The 6,000-nt window shown below is 28.4% G+C and overlaps 1 protein-coding gene across 1 annotated transcript in view; it reads right to left on the bottom strand.

Annotated features, from left to right (window-relative positions):
- LOC122788688 overlaps positions 1-6,000 on the bottom strand; it is a 728,859-nt gene that overhangs the window by 219,610 nt on the left and 503,249 nt on the right. The gene's annotated exons all lie outside the window — the stretch shown is intronic.

The following is a 6,000-nucleotide window of genomic DNA, read 5'->3' as shown; positions in this document are numbered from 1 at the left end:
TTTAATTAAAAACAAAAAAAAGATCTATATAATAGTATGAACAGTTAAAAAAAAAAAAAAAGTTTATTTTAGTTTATATGATGCTGTTTTACCAAATGTGTAGTTTTGTCTTGATAGATAATTGAATTGAAAACTGTTAACCTCAGTTAAATATAACTAGTATTAAATTGATTAGGTGGTAGCTGAGGTACTGCTGCTTAGGGTAGGGGTTAACTTGAGTAGTAAATACTGCTCTAAGTTGGAGTTTTCAACTCAGGCGGGATGCAAGGTTTAATCCTTACATTATTTTCACTTGTTCATTGTTATATGTATATAGTTTTGACATCCACAATATATTTTGTACACTCATTGTCACTACAAACAAAATTGAATCCTATACAAAATCCCATAAGAGATTTAATAAATACAGCTATGTTTAAAGGTACACCTAAAAGAGGAGATGTAACATTATTTATCTTGTTATTTGTTATTTAGATCATAAGATTCTTGAGTTTTAAAAATGCCAAATGACATCTTTAAAAGGAATTTCTTTAAACATTAATGGATTGAATAATCCGTGTAAAAGGGCAAGCCTAATAAGATACATTAATCTACACAAGGCCAATCTAGTCTTCCTGCAAGAAACCCATCTCTTGAAAAAAGATATTGATAAACTAGCCACTAATAAGTATACAGTATTGGTTAGTTCAGAGCACACTCAGAAAAAAGAGGAGTGGCTATTTTATGGAATAAAAGTATGCCCATTCCTAAAACCATTAAGTCTTATCAGGATGACAAAGGAATGTTTTGTATGGTTACAATACAAATTAATGCGAAGACTTGCACTTTAATTAATGTATATTGGATACCTGGAATTGGTATTAATACAGTGAAACATCATATTGATAAGATCATATCATTCTCTGTAGGGGATATTATTTTAGCTGGTGATTTTAATTGTATACTACATGAAAGTGATACTACCACTATAAAGAAAAGAAGAATTACATCTAATGCAAAACATTTAAATGATTTTGCTAATTCTTATCATTTGAATGATATTAATAATCAGATAGAGTCAAAATCATTACCATACACCTTTTTTTCTAACAGATACAAAACTTATTCAAAAATAGATAGGGTCTTTATTTCTAACCAGATGGTAACAGATTTAATTAATTCCAAAATCATTTCATGTCCTATATCTGATCATAACTCAATTGTTTTCGAATTCATGATAAAAAATACTCATAATGTTCAGATCAAAAGGATACCAGCATACTTAACTCAGCTAAAAGACTATAAAGAATATATACTTTCAGAAGTACAACATTTTCTAGACATAAATAATACTCCTGAAGTCTCCATTGTCTATGTTTGGGATGCCTTAAAATCATATCTATATGGACAAAGTATCAGATGGTATAATAACAAAAGGAAATCTTGGGATAAGGAATTGTTAGATATTCAAAGTAAACTAGACTCTTATAAACATAATAATAAAGAAAATATTATGGACAAGAAAGTTATTGAAGAAATAAATAAACTAAATGAGAAATACAAAGAAATTTTAACTCATAAAGTTAAAATAACTTTAGAGAAATACAAGTTTTTGTCTTATTCAATAAGCCCCAAATACTTACATAGACTTAAAAATAAAACAAAAGATTGAATAAACAAAACCATATCAAAGAAATCTTTTCTCTAAGGAAAAGAAGAATGTTTCTAGTATACCAGAAATACTGGATGAATTTAGAAATCACTTTCACAAGATTAACCATAACAACATTAACATGGAACCTAAAGATAAAATAAAGGAGTTTATAACCACAAACATGAATAAAAAGCTTAATAAACAACAGATTAAACTATTGGACAAGAGTATTTCATATACAGAAGTTATTACACAAATAAATAAGCTTAAATCAAACAAAGCACCGGGTAATGATGGTATTATACCAGAGATATATAAAATCCTTTCTAAAACTACATATTCATTAATACATAAGGTTTTTATTCTGGCCCAAACTGAGTTAATAACCCCCATCTTGGCAATATACATTTATTTCACCAATTTTAAAACCTAATAAAGATCCAACTAGATGTTCTTCATATCGACCCATCTCATTACTTAATGTTGATTATAAAATGTTTATCAGTATTTTTGCTGATAGATTGAAGACAACTATCGGCATTATAGACATAGATCAGACGGGCTTCATTGTAAATAGAAATACTTTTGATAATATAAGAAGAACTTTAACATTAATTGATTTTGCAAATAGGAAAAAGAAAGATTTAACACTTATTAGTCTTGATATAGGTTCAGCATTTGATTCAGTAAGTTGGGACTATCTGTTTACCTTACTGAAATGCACAAATTTCTCTGATGCATTTGTAAATTTAATTGAGCATTTATACAAAGGAACGCTGGCTTATATTAAGGTAGGAACATATGTTTCACAAAAATACCCATTCTTAAAGGTACAAAGCAAGGATGTCCACTTTCTCCACTATTATTCACTTTAGTAATGGAGCCTTGGGCTAATTTGATTAGAAACAGTACTGACATAGAGGGTTTTGAAATAGAAGAAAATACAACATCAAAATTCAACTTTTTGCAGATGATGTTCTAATTACATCAGCAGGATCTAATTCTTCTATGCAGTCTTTATTTGATAAAATGATGAATTTTAAAAGTATTTCTGGTTTAATATTCAATGAAGAAAAAACTAAAATACTACCTATATATACACGAAAAAATACTCTCATTAGTGATTTTACTAAATATGTACCCAACTCAGGTCAGATAACTTATTTAGGTATAATACTATCTAAAGATATTAAATCTATTATATATAATAACTATAATACCTGTTTTCTTAATATACAAAATCTTTTAATACCTGGAATAATATGTTTTTACTATGGAGGAGAGACTTACAATTATTAAAATGATAATATTCCCCAAGATTTTATACTTAATACAATCAATAATACTTTCACCTACAAAAATAACTATCAAGAAACTGAATACACTAATGTTAAATTTCTTATGGGCACCTAATAGACCTAGGATTGCATTAAAGAAACATACTAATAGCTGGTCTCAAGGGGTATTTCTTTTCCAGACTTTAATTTATATATTATCTCTTCTATTATAAAAGTTATTACTTTATTAATAGATCGGTCATATGTCGCAAAATGGAAAGATTATTGGGAGCTAATTAGTATGCGCTTCATGAAAATCTCCTTAACACATAAAAATATGATTATAAATAACTCCATGTTGTGGTTGCTAAAGGAATTTTGTACTTCACCTATTACACCTAAACATATGGTCTGTTACCCATTAAATATTATTATTAGTTATCGTAACTTTATATTCATGCACCCTAAGTATAGGGAATGGAATTTTATTGTATTCCCTATAATTTATACTCAGGGTATGCTTATGTCATCTACTTCTGAAGGAGCTCATTTAGCTATAGATAATAATCTAAAGTACTGGTATCAGCTGATATCTGATAATAAAGTTAAAATCTAGATTTCTTAAAACAAGAATTTGATCTAAGAGAAACTTGCTGGTTAGAGGTTCAGATCTTTAGACAACATCTCATTGATAGAATAGATCTAATGTCTATAACAGTTAAAGAATCTATTCCAAAACTGATTGATTACTTGATAATAAATTTACAGCATAAAGTTTCTGATAAAGGTAAACTTTCATATATACATAAAATTATCAGACAAGAAACTTTTTACAATGTAGATTCATACTGGAATTATTTCACCTCTATTAATGGGGACCCACCAACTCAACAAGATAAACAATATATATTGGAATCTGCTTATAGAACTACATCTTCCATTGTCTGGAGACTTTATACATGGAAATTTTACATAGATCTTTTTATACACCTTTGATGATGAATAAAATTAATAATAAAGATAATCTATGTAAGAGATGTAATGTAGAAATTAATGCTGACTGGGCTCATATGTTTTATGACTGTATGAAGTTGAAAGAATACTGGAAGTCAATTAATGAATTTTTGCAGGCTCTTTTTACAGATAATTTCATTATTTCTAAGTCTCTTATATTATTCAACACACCTGTACCTCAATGTGTTAAAAAGATTAAGCTTCCCTTGTTATGGTCTATCCTAGCAGTGGCTAGGAAAATAATAACTAGAAATTGGATTTCAGATACACCTCCTTCGTTCAATGAATTTAAAAATGTTATGAATATAATGTGTCATATGGAAATAAGCACAATTAGAATGAGAACAACTAGAAAATCACATTTTATTGTATGGGATAATTTACAAAATTTGTTAAAAAAATTCTAATTTCAATAGCACAGTATTTTAGTTTAATTAATTGATCTGATTGTAGTGGATGTCTTTGTAAATACTTTAGTTGTTTTGTTGAATATTATAATACCTATTTTTAATTATTTGTATAAAATTGTTATGATATTTCTCTTATATGTTAAAACAATAAACTTGTTTTGAAAAAAAGAATTATATCAAGTAAGCAACCCCAATATTTTTGGTAATAGCGTTTGTTTTTTGTTTCTGAATAAACTAATTTGTGAGATGAGATATATTTGATAGCAAGATTGCTAAAATTTTCTTATGTAATTGGTGACATGACATTCCAATTCTTTGTAATAAAGAATTTAATAAGGGCACACATCGTAATAAAGACATGTTTTAATATTTTTGGAAGTTGATTGATGTTAATGTGCAATATAGCTGTCTCCCATGTAAGGGTTGATTTTTCATATCCCATCTTCTCTAATCATACTCTCAAGGAACACCATAAGTTGTGTATCTTAGTACAGTTCCACATGACATGTAAAATATCAGCTGTTTGATCCGGACAATGGGAACATATAGGTGAAAAGGTTTAATTTAGATAAGGCATAATATAGATTATTCACCATAATTTGTGTATATAACAGCTTCTTGAAAGGAATGAATTTGATTGTATTTTCAATGGCTAGTCTCTTATTTTCTTCAGTCAGTGATTGATTTTTCGTTTGCCAATAGTTTGAAAATAATAAAGAATTCTGATATTTTGCGCTCATTACAATTTTATAAGTCCTAGAAATTGTTTTCCCTTTAATCGCAAGATTTTCAAGTATTAATTTAACTAAATTTATGTTCTGTAAGTCAGTGTGTATTTGTGAGAATTTAGCATTTATAAAATGGTGAAGTTGGTTAAGGATATTACTATATTTTTTAGGAAGTTTGAGTTCAAGTCTCATTTGCCCTGTGTTAGAGTCTTTCCATTGGTATATGTCCCATATTGTGGAGTCTTTTATCAAGGGGTAGTTTGTTAGATTAACGGGTTTATTATTTATTAATAGATTAAGATTTAGGTGTAAAAGTTGTACAAGGGCAAACGTGTCAGCTAATTGCAATTATTTAAATAGTTTCTGTGTTGTAAGAATCATGTTTTTAATTAGTGGGTGTAGATTCTTCGTGTATATGCTAGCCTGGTTTAAATTCAAGAATGGTAGGGATTTGATATTATAGCCAAGGGATTTCAACTGTTCATACTAGATTTTGGTCCACTGGGGTGTCCGGTATTTATATACGAGTCATAGTTTATTATTTGTATTAGTCTGTAGACAGTAATTATACTATAGTAAAGCTTAAAATCAGGCAAGCCAAATCCCCCCTTATCTTTGGCGAGTACAAGTTTTCCATATTTAATTCTGGTAGATTTGGGATACCATAAGAATATTGATATAGCTTTTTCCATGGCAAGGAAGAAGTTTTGGGGAATATTTGAAAAAGTAGCATTTAATTGAAAGAGTATTCTTGGTAGAAAATTAATCTTGACAACACTAGCTTTTGACAGTAGAGACATATTGATGTTCTTCCATCTATCAATATCGTTTTGAATACTAGTCCAAGTACTTAGTAGGTTGCTGTTTATAATATCTTTGAAGTCCAAAGTAAATAGTATTCCTAGATATTTTATCTGATAGTTTATTTTGATCTCACT

Source organism: Protopterus annectens, chromosome 14.part0 (assembly GCF_019279795.1).
Source record: "Protopterus annectens isolate FY-2018-M chromosome 14.part0, PAN1.0, whole genome shotgun sequence".
In the NCBI taxonomy this organism is placed as follows: Eukaryota; Metazoa; Chordata; order Ceratodontiformes; family Protopteridae; genus Protopterus; species Protopterus annectens.
This window is presented reverse-complemented; position numbering and strand designations above follow the sequence as displayed.